A 16,588-nucleotide genomic window follows, 5' to 3' on the forward strand; every position below is an offset into this window, starting at 1 on the left:
TTAGACGTCCTCGTCACAGATGCCGTACTTAGCCTTTGTCTGCTCTACAAGCTCAAACCAGCTCTTGATTAGGACTGGATCTTCACATAGAGCTCTCTGCCTATCGTACGCTCGATTGAAACGCGTCGTAAGACTGTCTGTACGCTTGACAAAGTTGGCTGGCCACTTCTGCCCAACCTGGCCAGCGCCGCGCGCAGCCAGCAGCTTATCAGCCATATCGCGCACAGCAGCATACGTGGGCGCAAATCCACGTAGATCTAGATCAAGTATATGATCAACTATCACCTCCTCTTCTAGCTTAGTGAGCTTCTTTGAGTTAGGCTAGCAATCGCGTCGAGCAGGTATACCAGCGCGTCGGCGGCGGATTGTTCGTTTAGACACGTTGTAGACAGCAGCAGCGCGACAATTACTTTGTGTTTAATAGAGATTAATAGAAGAAATAGCAAGCTAAATATCTGCTTCATTTAAAGCTAATTAAGTAGCGCTACGTTGAGCCATTGTTCGTTGAGATAGGAGAGGTGCGCAGGTTTGGTGGGGTGCGGCGCTCGCTTACCTGCGGCGCTCGCTTGCCACATACGTTAAGTTAATTAATAGATGTGTTGTTAAGACATAACGCGTTGGAGTATCAACGTCGACGCGCTGGTGGGGAGTGACCGACTCGCTTGAGTGACCGACTCGCTTATGAACCACGTTATATTAGATTTGAAATCTTCTACTATATCTTTTTAGCATGTATAAGCGTTATGCCTAGTCTTACTATAGTTGCTATAGCGCTATTAACCTAGTTAGGCTAGTTCTTAACTACTACTACTACGCGCTCTCTTTACTATTGTACAACTACTAGAAGCACTTTTAGCTACTATTAATGCTACTACACTATACTTTAGTGTCCCGCTATGCTAGATCTACTTTTGCTTTTAACCTTTATGCTTTATAACCTTTGCTAATTGCTCCTTAAGCTCTTATACGTAAGCTTTAATCAAAATATTCTTATATAACGTACTCCATTACCAAGCGGGCCACATCACTAAGTGTGCCAATTTTTCTTAGCATTACGAACTTCATATATAAAAACTTAGATTACTCTACACTAGCTATAAATGCTTTGTACAACTTACTTATATCTAAAAGAGAATCTTCTTCTACATCTTTCTAGCACGTACGAGAGTTATAGCCTATCCTCCTATAGGTTCTATAGTGCTATTAACCTAGTAGGGCCCTTTCTTAACTACCCTTACTACGTGCCTTCTTTGATATCGTACGACTAGCAGAACTACTTTTAGCTACCTGCGATGCCCCTGCACTACAGTCTAGTGTCCCACCTATCTAAATTCGCTTTCTTTTGCGCCCTTAGCGCTTTGTTACTGCTACTAGTTGCTCTTTAAGCTCTCTTACGTAGGCCTCTATAACCACATTCTTATATAGCATCTCCTTAGCCCCTTTTATAAGCTTTAAAAAGCCTTTTTATATAGTAGTTAGTAATTATATAAGATACTCTCTTATAAGCTTTAATTATAAACTAAATTTATACAGATTACTTAGTGTTCTTAACGTCTAGGGTATTTCTAGCTAAGCTTCTTATAGTAGAGTATAAAGGCGTACGTTAAGGCAATTAATAACTCTCTGCGCGTTAATAGGGACTAGCCCTACAACCTTAAAGGAATTTCCTAGTTATTAGATATGAATATATTAAAAAACGCGTCTTAAAAGGCCAGAAGGAAGCGCTTCTTATTAATATACTAGATATAGTAGCGTGCTAAGTCTTATACGCGTTAAGAGTACTTCTACTTAAGAGGTAAAAAGTAGATAAAATTAAGTAGCTAAAGTATTTGCAATAAATAAGTGGGTATATAGAGGGTAAGAATCTTTTGTACGAGGCAGTAATCCTTAAATTCTTAGTTAAGGTAGCTCTTATGGCTGTTAATAACAAGTAGCCTATATAACTCTACCTAACGCGTCTTTATATGCTTATTAAAGTGCTTTAACTACGCGAGACTAAGCTTATTATTCGTCTAGCTGTTCTCTAATACTAAAAGTTTCTAGTTGTATCCTATATCTACTTCTTTGTACTATGTAGAGATATAAACGCGTCCTTTGTAGATAATAAATAGCGAAGTAGTGTATTCTATAGCGTAGATGCTCAAGATAACTATAACCTGCTCGCGATTGCCTAGCTGCGTGAGAGTAGGCCTCGTACGACGCTCTGCGCCTATAACTACCTTTATTAAGCCAAATACGCCTATCTAAAAGCTAGTTTTATCAAAGTTATAGATGTCGTCTAAATAAACTCTATACCTCTTGACTGTCTCTCGTACAAGCTTAAACCACACGTTAATAATCTCTAGATCCTCTTATTAGGTTCTCTAACGATTCTTTGCTTAACTAAAGGCTATCTTAAGCTTATCTATATAAGTAACAAACTGCTCTACCTAGCATTTGCCTGAAGGCTCGCTATCTTGTTCGCGTAGTAGTTTCTCTGCTATATCTACTACTTTACATAAATAAGGGGCAAATCCTAGCAAGTGTAGGTTAAGAATATATTGTACAATAGTTTGCTCTTTAGACTTAGTTAGCTTCTAGCAATTTAGCTATGTTGTAGGTTAAAAGGTAATTTCTTAAAGCCGCTAAGCTATTTGCTAATAATAGACGTTGTAGGCTGCTATAGCGCGTTGAATGCTCTTAAACTAGCCTATACAATAGGCCTAAACAGCTGAAGTATGCCTACCTTCTTGCTAAGTTAATATTACGTTCTATTGCTAGGGCATTATCTTTCGTACGTGAATTTCGTGATGCTAAGAAAAAGTGGCACACTCGGTGATGTGGCCCGCTCGGTGATGGAATACGTTAAGATCTTTTTTACTTCTTTAATAAGCTTCAAGAAGCTTTCTTAAGCACTTATCAGTAATTATATATAGAATTGCCTTATAAGCCTTAATTAAAATGTAAATTGAAGTAAGTTACTTAGTATTCTTAACTACTAGAGCGTTTCTAGGCGAGGTGCTAGTGATAGTTTACAATGCTGCACCTTAAGGTAATCTATAACTATCTACGCGTTTATAGGGATAAGTTCTAAAGCCTTAAAGGCCTTTTTATAGTTATTATACATAAATACGTTGAAAAATATATATTCAAAGGCTAGAAAGAAGCATTTTTTATGAATATAGTAGACGCGTTGGCGTACTAAGCCTAATACGCGTTAAGAATACTTTAATTTCAATAGTAAGAAACACCCCATATTAACTAGCTAAAGAGTATATAATGAGTATGAGAGTATATAAAGCGTGAGAATCTTATATATAAGGCAGTATTCCTTAAAATCCTTATTAAGGTAGCTTTCATGCCTATCTAAGATTAGCAGCCTAGATAACCCCTTCTAACGTGTCTTTATATGCGCGTTAATGTGCTTCAACTACTTAAGACTAAGCTACTTATTAGTCTAGCTATTCTTTAAGACTAATATTTTTTAATTGTGTAGGATATCTTGCTCTTTATAATGTATAGAGATGTAGACGCGTCCTTTATAGATAATAAATAGTAGAATAGCATACCTAGTAGCATAGATGCCTTAGATGACTATTACCTACTTTTAGTCCCTCAGCTAGATAAGATTTGGCCTTATACAACGTTTTAAACTAGTAATAACTTTTATTAAGCTAATAACGACTATTGAGAAGCTAGTTTTATGAAAGTTGTAGATGTTATCTAGATAGACTTTAAACTAGTTAATTATATCTTATATAACCTTAAACTATAAGCTACTAACCTCTAGGTCTTCTTAAAGGGCTCTGTAACGGCGCAGGTAAGGCAGGTCGGATCTGTTTCGGTCGTGGATCACTCAGAGGCATATGGGAGTGCGTGGGATCACAAAGACCCTAGATTCAACAAGCCACCTATAGGCCTTGTACGAAAGGACATTAAAAGTCTACAGAGCTAGCTATAGGGAGTGTCTCAATATATACCTATCCTAGTCGGGTCCGAATTCGGATCCGACCTCGGGCGAATGGCTGATGAAGGGCGGCAGGTACTTCCTCCGATCCGGCTCTGGGATTGGCTCAATACTTGGCGAAGTTGAAACATCGTTACAAGCTCTCTAATACTTCTTTACTTAATTAAAAGGTATTTTAAGCTCCTTTGTATAGGCAATAAAGCGCTAAGCCTAGTTTTTACTAATAGGTACCCTACTACAAGCAGCTAGCAATTAATTAGCAATATCTACCACCTTATATAGCTAGGGCGCAAATCCTCGCGCGTTAAGGTTAAGAATATATTATACAATAGTCTATTCCTCTGCTATAGTAAGCTTCTAGACTCTAGGTTATATATTGAGTTAATTAGTAATTCTATAAAGCTAATTACAGAGCTGCTAATATCGTACGCTATAGGCTGCTATAATACATTATAAGGTCTTAAATTAGCTAGTAGTAAAGGCCTAAAGCTTAAGGTTAATTTTGCCTTCTTTGTACAATAAGATAGCGTTACGTTGTAGAGATATAATGTATTCTTTGTCGTGTTCGCAGTGCCAAGAAAAAGTGGCCAGCTTACTGGTTTAGCCACCTCACTGGTGTAGTACGTTATATAAGAATAAGTTTTAACTAACTTTTAGTTCTTTGAGTATAGAAAACATAATTTTTACGAAGTATCATTTCTTTATCTATATAAAACTCAGTGTTTACTAAGTATCACACTTTAAACTACATTAAACTCAGTTTGTTCTTACTAAGTATCATTTTTTCAAGCTTTCACACTATAATATTCAAGTTTTAGCTTATTTTCTAGATATATATTTCTTATATCTAACTTTTTCAGTTACCTAAGCTTGAAGGCTTAATTAATTATAATACTTAGGCTATTAGAATAGAAGCTTCACTTACTAGGTAGAGCTATTTAGACCCTTCAACTTGTAATATATATAACTATATACAATTAAAAAGAGGTTTATTTAAGGAAAAAGCTTTAAACGCCTCTACTTTGATTTCATTAACACTGAAAAATAGTTATTAACCTTTAGTTAAATTTATCAAGAATTCTTTTTATTCTAAGATAGTTTAAAGGATCTGTATAAAGCTCACAGTTTTAGTAGTAAGTTTTCACTTCATAAACAGTTCAATAACTCTATTATTACGGAATATAAGAATAACTTATATCTTTATGTTAAGAGTTTTTAGGGATTAGTAAATACTTTAGAAGCTAAGAATATTAATTTACCTAAAAAGTACTTAGTAGCTTTACTTTTAAGTAATCTAAATAATAAATGTTGAATTGAGTAGTAATAATCTATTGATTTATCAGACTAGATAAGACTACTATTGATCTAGATGATATAAGAGTATAATTATTAACAAAACTTAGAAAACTTGGAAGTGTTAAATTTAATCATAACTATACTAAATAATCTTCTTCTATTAAACATAGTAAGCTTATTTTTGAGAATAGAGATAGTAATATAGAAATATTACTCGCTACTTCTAGTAACACTAAATCTTGTACTAGTAAATCTTACAAGATCTAAGAGATTTTATATTTATAGATATTGCAAGTCTAGAAAGTAAGCTTATAACACTTTAGTTGAGATAATCTATTCTGTTTTATTCCTGGAGATTTCCTATTTACTACTAAGGTGGAATTTCAATTAGATCTATTGCTATACCGTATTAGCGTTAATCTTTATATATCATCAGGTTATTAGGGTCGATATCTATAGAGAAATAACTAAGAATAAATATTTCAAAACTACTAAGAAGCTTAAATGATTATTTAATATACTATTAGATGATAGCTATACTAAGTAGTTAATGTAGGCTTTATTACTTCGTAACTATTAGCTATACTAGTCATTATTGTTTAAAATACTTATACTAGAGTATTTCAGAATAGTTTTAGATATTTCAGTATAATAGTTCAGCTAAGGTTATCTTTATTCAGATGTAATAGCTTTCTATAATAGAACTTATTTACGCTTAAGCTTAGTAACTACTATAGCTGCAAAATATTCTATTGTATACCAACTATTATATTCTTCTATTAGTAGACTAATCTACTTATTCATATTTCAGTCCTTACATGCTGAATCGTAGCTCTGTTAGCCATATTCTCTTTTTACCAAAGAATGAATAAAAATTCCTTCTACTTTATCTTTTTTTATACATGATAAGCCTAGCTTTGTTACTTATAGCTAATTAAAAACAATCTTATATATTAGTATGGCTTATTTAGCCGTAGTAAATAATATAAAAACTAGATATCTTACATCTATCATTGAGAACTTGATAAGTTTCACTTATAGTAATGATTACTAATCTACTACTACTTTATTACATTCAAGACTTGATTAAGAATATATATATTTTTACTTTAGTTTAGCTTTAAGCTTGTAATAAAGATATAACTAGTAGTAGAAGGAGATCTCTATCTATATTATATTTATACAAACATTTCTAGGCTACCCTTTATATATAAATTCAATTAATAGAAATAAGCTTTTACTTAGCTATTTACTTACTTAAAGAAAAGAAACTAAAGTACTCTTTTAAACTATGTGAATATTCTGGTAGCATTAGCCAAGTTTATTCTTTTTATTAACTTCTACTTACTTTACATATTGGAATATCGAAGAATAGAGTTTAAGATATATAATTTTTATTTGGAAATTAGCAGGACTTCTTATATATATGATTTTGGAAGTATACTAGCTAAAGGCTTTCAGAAGCTTTAAAAGGTTAATTCTACTAGATTAATGTATACTAAAAGTCGCCCCAAAACTGCGTTCTACTTAGTATATATTAGTATTGAGTATCTACTTTAGGGAAAAAAGTAGGCTTTTTAAAGTTAGTAATTCTTGTGAAAATAAATCATGTAGTATCTAGCTATGATTATAGTTAATTCGTTCTTTATATACCAAGTTAGTTATTGAATATCTTCTTATCTATAACCAAGTGGTTATTCTATTTAACTACTTAGTAAAACTTAGAAGTTCGAAATCTAAGTATAAGTTCACAGCTATCAGTATCTGACTATATAAAACTTAGTTATTTTAAGTAAGTGTTAGTATTTCAACTAAATAGAACTATGTTGTTATCACTAACTATTAGCATTTTGACTATATAACACTTGATGAGTTTGAATAAGCCATAGTATTTTAACTGTATAATACTTAGTTAGTAAATCTAGGCGTTAGTATCCAAACTATATAAAACCTAGAAGTTATAAGTAGTATTAGTATTTAGACTAGAAAAAACTTAGTGAGTAGAAGTAGCTAGTGGTTATTCAAAACTATATAAAACCTAGTAACGTACTACACCAGTGAGGCGGCCAAACTAGTGAGCCGGCCACTTTTTCTTGGCACTGCGAACACTATATACAAACAACTAAATTACTTAACACTATAGACTCATCCTTTATATAAGACACTTGTATCAGATTTAGAATCTTCTACTATATCTTTTTAGCACGTACGAGCGTTGTGCCTAGTCTTACTACAGTTGCTATAGCGCCGTTAACCTAGTTAGGCTAGTTCTTAACTACCACTACCACGCGCTCTCTTTGCTATCGTACGACTACTAGAAGCACTCTTAGCTACTATTAATGCTGCTACACTATACTCTAGTGTCCTGCTATGCAAGATCCGCTTTTGCTTTTAACCTTTGCAATTTATAACTTCTACTAATTGCTCTTTAAGCTCTTGTACGCGAGCTTTAATTGGAACATTTTTATATAACATCTCTTCTACTCTTTTAACAAGCTTTAAGAAGCTTTTTTAAGCACTTGTTAGTCATTATATAAAGGATTTTCTTATAAGCCATAATTGCGATCTAAATTTAAGCGGGTTACTTAGTGTTCTTAACCACTAAGGCGTTTCTAGGAGGGGTGCTGGTAATAGCGTATAAAGCTGCACTATAAGGCGATCTATAACCACCTGCGCGTTTATAGGGATAAGTCTTAAAGCCTTAAAGGCCTTCTTATAGTTATTATACGTAAACACGTTATAAAACGCGTGTTTAAAGGCTAGAAAGAAGCCTTCTTTGTTATCATAGTAGACGCGTTAGCGTGCTAAGTCTTGTACGCGTTAGGAGTACTTTAATTTTGATAGTAAGAAACACACTATATTAAGTAGCTAAAGAATGTGCGATAAGTGAGAGAGTATATAGAGCGTAAGGATCTTATGTACAAGGTAGTATTCCTTAAAATCCTTATTAAGGTAGCTCTCGTGCCTATCCAAGATTAGCAGCCTGTGTAACCCCTTCTAACGCGTCTTTGTATGCGCGTTAAAGTGCTTTAACTACTTAAGACTAAGCTAATTGTTAGTCTAGCCGTTCTCTAAGACTGGAATTGTCTAATTATATAGGATATCTTGCTCTTTGTACTATGGGGAGATGTAGACGTGTCCTTTGTAGATAATAAATAGTAGGATAGCATACCTAGTAGCATAAATACCTTAGATAACTATTACCTACTTCTAGTCCCCTAGCTAGATAAGATTTTGTCTCGTATAACGTTCTAAACTAGTAAGAACCTTTATTAATCTAATAACACCTATCTAGAAGCTAGTCTTATTAATGTTGTAGATGTTATCTAGATAGACTCTAAACTAGTTGATTATATCTTGTACAAGCTTGAACTACAAGCTAATAACCTCTAGGTCTTCCTAAAGGGCTCTCTAATAGTCCTTTGCCTAATTAAAAACTATCTTAAGCTCCTCTATATAAGCAACAAAGCGCTAAGCCTCGTTTTCACTAATAGGTACCCCACCACAAGTAGCTAGCAATTAATTAGCAATATCTGCTACCTCACATAGCTAAGGCGCAAATCCTCGCGGGTTAAGGTTAAGAATGTATTGTATAATCGTCTGTTCCTCTGCTATAGTAAGCTTCTAGACTTTAGGTTATGTATTAAGTTAGTTAGTAATTCTACAAAGCTATTTAGAGAGCTGCTAATGTTGTACGCTATAGGCTACTGTAGCACGTTATAAGGTCTTAAATTAGCTAGTATTAAAGGCCTAAAGCGTAAGGTTAATCCTACTTTCTTTATACAATAAAATAGCGTTACGTTATAGAGACATAATGTATTCTTTGTCATGTTCGCAGTGCCAAGAAAAGTGGCCGGCTCACTGGTTTGGCCGCCTCACTGGTGTAGTACGTTATAGCTTAAGCTTTGCTAGGTCTTTAACATATTCTACTATCTAAGGGGGCTGTTGCTATATAATACTATCTTTAGTTTTAGCCTTAGTAGTTATTCGCCTATTATTACCTTCATAACGCTCTATGCTTGTTAAATCTTAGGTAGCTAACTTTTATACTTTAAGGTTTTCCTTATCTATTTATATAACTAGCGCCCTTAATGCTATATTTTATAATAACTATACGCTAGTCTTAGATAGAGCGAAAGAGTTTATAGCCTTTATTAGTTGTGTCTTTATCTATAGAAAGTAGGATAGTGCGTGTAGCAATTGTATTTAGTAGGACTATAGCGCCAGTTATATAGCAGGAGGAGGGGTTAGTTTATCAATTTATACGCTAGCTAAGCGTTGTCTTCTACGCACTAAGACGGATTATTTAGCTTCTAGAGGTAGCGCTAGGTCTTTATTACTTATCAAGTAGCTTTTACCTTTAGCTTTTTTATAGCTAGCTTTTAAGTTTTTATCTACAAGAAGTTCAGGCGAGCTATTTATCTAGGGCCTTTGTGTCTTCAAGTGCTATAGCTAGTTCCTAACTTTCCTCTAAGTAGCCTATCTAAATAATAAGATATTATAGTTCTCTGTTTTATATTTATTTGTCTATAATGCCTTATATAAGCCATTCTAAATAGTCTTCTTTCTCTCTTTCTTCTTATACAACAATAGCTACAAAGCTAATATGGTTTATTTGTTATAATAGTAAGGGGTTGTAAGATACTAGCCTTGGCTTATCTACGTAGAAGGATTTTGTCTCCTAAGGCACTGCGAGTTCTACCTAGTAGAGGTCCTGTACGTAGGCAACTTAGTACTTTCTACTTTTCTAGTCTAGCTTTTTACTTATTTAGGCTATTTATATATTACGTAAGTCTAGCTAGACCTAGTCTTCTACTTTATAAGTAGGCGATAGTTTGCGATATTTATTTACCTACTTCTTTTGCTATTGTTAGGCGTATAATATTGCTAAAACTACCTAGTTTGCTATATAACTAATTATACGTACTATGTCTTTAGTGTTACGAACAAACAGGAAGGATTCTTCTCAACAGGTTTCTAGGAAAGGTTGCGGAGACAACCTAAGGGAAACAAAGGTGTTAAAGGACGCCTGGGTAATGATTAGCGCGGGGTGCGCGGATCACGTGACTTAGCATCCCGCCAAGGCGTGGCCTCTAGGAGGCCAGCGCAGATTAGGAGGCCACAGTCCTCCTAAACCTCCTATCTTGGCGGGAGGCATAGGAGGACAGGACCTAAAGCAATAGGTATAAGAATGTGTTGGATTTTATTATTACTCTTGTTGTGGTTAACTTACAATAGTTTGTCTCTTACCTAGATTAATAATAGTTATTCTACTCAGTAGAATTAATTGTTTATTCTTTAGTTAAATCCTATAACTCTTTTCCACATAGCACTACAACAATCGCACGACTTACCGCTTAAGTCTACTCGCCTTAACCTAGACTAAGATTAGAGAAGTATAGCCTAACCCCGTGTAACACTTTAACCACTACTAAGTCTTTGTAGAAGGATTAACCAACAGTACGCCTAATTAAGATTTAAAATGTCTTACAATCACTCTCAATCCTAGGCTAGTACTAAAGGACTAGTTTAAGGTCCTAGACTAGTGCTAAACCTAGCAATTAACAACAAGATGCTAACCCTAAGTGACAACAAGGACGATGACGACGCACGGAACTTACAAGAGTTGCAGAATCTTAGGCAACAGGCCACAATTACGCAGCAACAGATAGCTAGCATACAAGATATAATTAATTAGCTTTTAAGCTAGCTAATAGCCACCCTTAATAAGAAGAAGTCAATTATAAAGCCCAAGATAGCGGCACCTAAGAAGTTTAACGGAACCTATACCAAACTATAAACATTCCTCACTAACATTAACTTGAACCGCGAGTACAATAGAGTACTAATAGACTAGGATAAGATCCTTGTGACAAGCACCTACATAAAAGGCAGGGCAGCTAAGTAGATAGAACCTTATATTAAGGACTTCCTAAAGGACGTACACAACTGAGGGACTAAAATTAAAACCTAAGGAATATTTAGGAACTAGGACAACTTTAAGAAGGAGATAGAACAAATCTTTAGGGAAGTAGACAAAAGGAACTAAGCAGAGAAGGCAATCACTCGCTTAAAGTAGACTAAGTTAGTCTTAGTATATATAGTAGAGTTCAAAGAGCTATAGGCACGAATTAATTAAGAAAATGCTGCGCTGTGAACTGTGTTTAAGATAGGTCTAAAGGAAAATGTTAAAGACAGTCTTCTACACCATAAAAAGCTAGAAACGCTTTATGCTCTAATAGAGCTGGCTACGCGAATTGACTATAGGCTGTAGGAAAGATATAAGCAAAGGAAACGCTCATTCTAGCCTACTCTAGCCAACATAAGGAAGCAACGTTATAGTAAAGATAAGGATGGCGACACTATTATAACAGGCAAGGTATAGGAGAATAAGAACTAGAACACCTAAAGGAAGGGCTAGAATAGTCTCTCTAAGGAAGAACGCTAGAAGCGTTACAACAACAAAGCATGTCTCTAATGTGGCAAACAAAGACACTTTGCTAGAGACTGCACAAACGAAGTCAAGCAAGCGATAGTTAAGATTAGGATAATTAGGTGCAGAACACCTTACCTACAGGACATAGAACCTAATAACACGCTTAGCGACCTAGACTTATATAAAAAGGCATAATAGGAGTTAAATAAGGCCTTTAAGATAATATAAAAAGCAGTAGGACTAAAAGACTTTAAGTGGAACGACCTACTACTAATAGACTATAGAGTTGAAGAGGTAGAAGTACAACGCCGCCTAAGAAATTAACTATGTTAGATATGTGGAGATGCTACACACTAGGCCGATAATTGCACTCTTAAAGAACAAATCATTATTACAGGATCTAACTCTAAAGAGATTAGATATTAAGCAGTTTACGAGTAACCTAGCTTTATAGACCCTAAAGCGGAAGTTAAGGAAAGGAGTACTCGCACGTTTAAAGAACGAATAGAGTAACATGAGCGCCTACATTAGGTTAACTATAAGACGTAGTACAACTATTACCTAAGGAAACGCGAAAGTACTAGGGATAATAAGGACGATTGCTACTATATATAATTATAGTACAATAAGTGTTAAGTAGATAGATGCTACATACACAAACAAAGAAAGCAGCAAGCATATTAGGAACTATGCGAGTTCTAGTGTAAGGATAATTGCAACTACTACAAGAAGCAATAATAGAATGCTAGGAAGGTAGACAACTTCTACTATAGCACAATATTAGCGTAAGAATGTATGGTAAAGAACTATCACATGTATTGCTAAAAGACGCTAAGAATAACAACAACTTAGATGCAGGCTATGTTAGCAGCGAGAGCGGGACTAGTTCCCTACAAGTTTATGTATTAGTCCTTTTGCTATAACTATGTATGCTAAGCATATTATAACGCAAAGATTAACTATAAGTACTTCCCTAAGAGAAAGGGAAAGCATTTAAAAAACTAGGATGCCACTAGGAATAGGGTCACGCTAGTGAAGGCAGTCCAAAAACGACCTATGTAGGAGTTAAGAGCGTAGGGACGTAGGATCTTAGACTCTAAGCAATAGTCCTAGTAAACAGACATCGAGTGACAGCGACTATAGACAGCGGTGCTGCACGAACCATGATCTCGCCTAGAGTGGTAGAGATGCATAACATAACCTATTGGACTAAGAGGGTGCCAATGCGAGCGGTATTAGCCAATGATAGCCTAATCGCGAACGAGAACAGCATAATAAGACTAGAAACTAAGCTAGTGCTAATAGATTTAGCAGAGACAGAAAGTTAAGAGATAATTAATATTATAGATCTTAGTAAAGAAGACATATTAATAGACTATAACTAGTTGTTAAAGCACAATTTATCTATTAATTAGCAGAAAAAACAATACTTAGAAGAGAACCTGTGCACAAGGTTGCTAGAGTACGAAAAGAGACGAACCTGATTATCCAGAGCTCACCCAAGGACGGGAGGATAGGTACAATCTCACCATATAAGATCGCGAGAATCTATGTGAAGGACGCTTAGAAAGTAGGAGTCGTATAGATGCGGCAGGTCGCGACTAAGGAAGACAGACTAGCACTATAGTTGGCGATACTAACTAAATACCAAACGAACGAGTTTAGAGAGCTGTTTAAGGAAAATAAAGCAATAGACCTAGTAGAATATGAGGACTAGGATTACAAGATTGTCTTTGAAGATAAAGCTAAGTTAAGCCTAAGAGAAATGTACCCTATATCACCTAAGCACAACGATAAGTTGTAGGATTACCTCTAGAAGAACTTAAAGAAGGGATTAATTAGACTAGGACATAGCTCAATAGCCACTCTAATACTATATATAAAGAAGCTAAATAGGAAGTAGCAACTATATATTAACTACTAATAGTTAAACAACGTTATAGTTAGGAATTAGTATCCTTTACTACTTATAGGAGAGCTTATAGATTAACTCTAAGGAGCTAAGTAGTTTACGAAGTTTAACGTCTGCAAAGAATTCTATTAGATTAGAATTAAAGAAGGACATGAGTAGAAGGTAGCCTTTAACACAAAGTATAGACTATATCAGTACACAGTGATGCTATTTAGATTAATGAATGCGCTAGCGACGTTTTATTTAGTGATTAACAAGGCACTCTATGAATATTTAGGAATCTTTGTCACGGCCTACCAAGATGATATATTAGTATACATTAATAGTACGCTAGAAGAATATGTTAACCATGTTAAGAAGGTACTGTAGAAGCTTAAGGAGTATAAGTTGTACTTATAAGCTAGCAAATGCGAGTTCTATACAAAAGAAACTAAGTACCTAAGCTTTATTATCTTAATAAAGAGTGTTAAGATAGATCTAAAAAAGATCTAGACTATATAGGAATAGCTAACCCCTAAAATAGTTAAGAATATATAATCCTTTCTAGAATTTGTAAACTTTAACTAAAATTTATTAGGAACTACTCCTAGATTGCAACACCTCTTATAGAGATTATAAAGAAGGAAGTTAGGTTTAAATAGACTTAAGAGTGCTAGGACGCGTTTTAGACGCTTAAGCAGGCATTCTTAAAGGCGCCTATACTAGAGATATAGAACCTAAAATAGAAGACGCGAGTCAAGACTAACGCGATAGACTATGCACTTAGAGCTGTACTATTATAGCAGTGCCCAGATAGGAAATAGAGACTAGTGTTCTACTATTCACGAAGGTTCTTAGGAGCAGAACTGAATTATAATGTTTACAATAAGGAACTACTAGGAGTAGTTAATGCCTTTAAATAGTAGGAGGTGCATTTGTTAGGCTTGCCCTAAATAATTAAAGTGTTTTCTAATCACTAAAACTTAATAAGTTTTATAATAACAAAGAAACTTACCTAATAACAAGTCTAATAGGCTAAGATGCTAGCTTAGTTTAACTTTAAGTTCACCTACTAAGCAGGATCACTTAACAGGGCTATAGATACTCTAAGTCGTAGGTTAGACCTACAAGAAGATAATCACAAAGAACCACATAACGCAGTATTCAAGCAGATGCCTAATAGTAGCTTAAGATACAACTAGCTATAATTAGCTAAGGTAGCTAAGGTAGCCGCGCAAGTAGAAACCCTACAATAGCAATAGCAGCAGAGAGCAGCTAGCTAGCAATTCGAGCCCAACGCTAAAGGCTTCTAATGAATTGTTACAGGACGAGCAAGAGTACTAAGATATAATTTTAAAAAATTAAATATATGTACCTCCTTACATAAGATTAAGTCTTATTAAGGAACTATATAAGTCCCTAGAGTATAGACATGCAGGAGTGGAAGAAATAGTTAGAAGACTAGCCAAGGTATTTGCTATACCACGCTTGTGAGCGAAGGTGCAGGATATTCTAAGCAACTATTTAGCATGTTACTAGAACAAGCCTAAGAGACATAAGCCCTATAGCCTATTTTAACCCTTACAGCTACCTACACGACTATAGACTAGCATTATAATAGACTTTATAGTAAAGCTCCTAATATTAAGAGAACCCAGATCCGCAAGACTTTGTGACACAATATTAGTAATTGTGGACTAATTAACTAAGGCAGCGAAGTTTGTGCCTATAGAAGAGACTATTATAGCAGAGGAATTCGCGTATAAGGTTACAAAAGCACTAACATTAGAGCATAGGATGCCTAAGGAATTTTCAACAAATAGAGATAAGCTGTTTACATCTAAATATTAGTACACATTTCTAGCAAAATTAGGAATTAAGAAAAAGCTGTTAACAAGCTTCTACCTAGAAACAGATAGCTAGACAGAACAAATAAATCACATTTTAGAGCAGTACTTACAAATGTACGCTAATAAGCTACAGGATAACTAGGTTGAACTCCTGCTAACAGCATAATTGGCCTACAACAGCTTAAAGTCAACTATAAGAAAGAAGTCACCACACTACGAGAACTATGGGTATAAGCTAGTTGCTTATTAGGACCTAAAGGATATTAAAAGTATTATAGTAGGGGCAGAAGACAAGGCACGTCTTATACAAGAACTACACAAAGAATTAAGTAAGAACATAGCTTAATAGAACCTTACAACATCAAAGGCTGCAAATAGGCAAAGAATTAAGGGACTAACCTTTAAGAAGGGGGACAAAGTTTTCTTATTAAGACAAAACCTAAAAACTAAACGACTATACAGGAAATTAGACAACCTCCAAGTAGGACTATTTAAGATCCTAGAGGAAGTTGGGAAAGGAAATTATAAGCTAAAACTCCTACAAGGCATGAAAATCCACCCTGTCTTTCACAAGAAACTCCTGGAACTAGCACCTCTAGATGCCAAGCTAGCAACAGATATAGAACTTGAAGACGACAAGTACAAAGTTAAAGAAATCATAGACTTGTAGAAGTTTAGAGGTTAGTGGAAGTACTTAGTTAAGTGGAAAGGATAGCTAGAAAGCTATAACACTTAAGAACCTAAAGGAAACCTTACGAATAGCGAGCCACTAGTACGTAAGTACTATCAAAAACATCTAAAGAAGCGAGGACTGGTTCCTTAAGGGAAAGGAAGTAATTAAGGGAAAAAGGATTAAAAGAGAAATTAGCCTGTAACCCGCCTAGATCAGCCGACAGTCTAGGTAGCAATGGCTTGACAGCAGGAAGGCTCGTACCAGGGGCAGAATCCCCTTTAGCCTGCTCTTTCGCGCGATCTTGGAGACTTAGAATGGCGTGATCACGGTTAGCGTAAGACCGCTCTAAGACCTTAGTCTTAGCGACTTCTAGACAAAGCTGCGTAACTTTAGCTTTAGCTTAAAGAAGGGCTAAGCGTTTAGAACGCTTGTTAGCCTTAACCTTTTCCTACTCTTCCTTAGTCACGAAAAGACTACACTTCGCTTTCACGGCAAT

Source organism: Exserohilum turcica (assembly GCF_000359705.1).
Source record: "Exserohilum turcica Et28A unplaced genomic scaffold SETTUscaffold_13, whole genome shotgun sequence".
Lineage (NCBI taxonomy): Eukaryota > Fungi > Ascomycota > Dothideomycetes > Pleosporales > Pleosporaceae > Exserohilum > Exserohilum turcicum.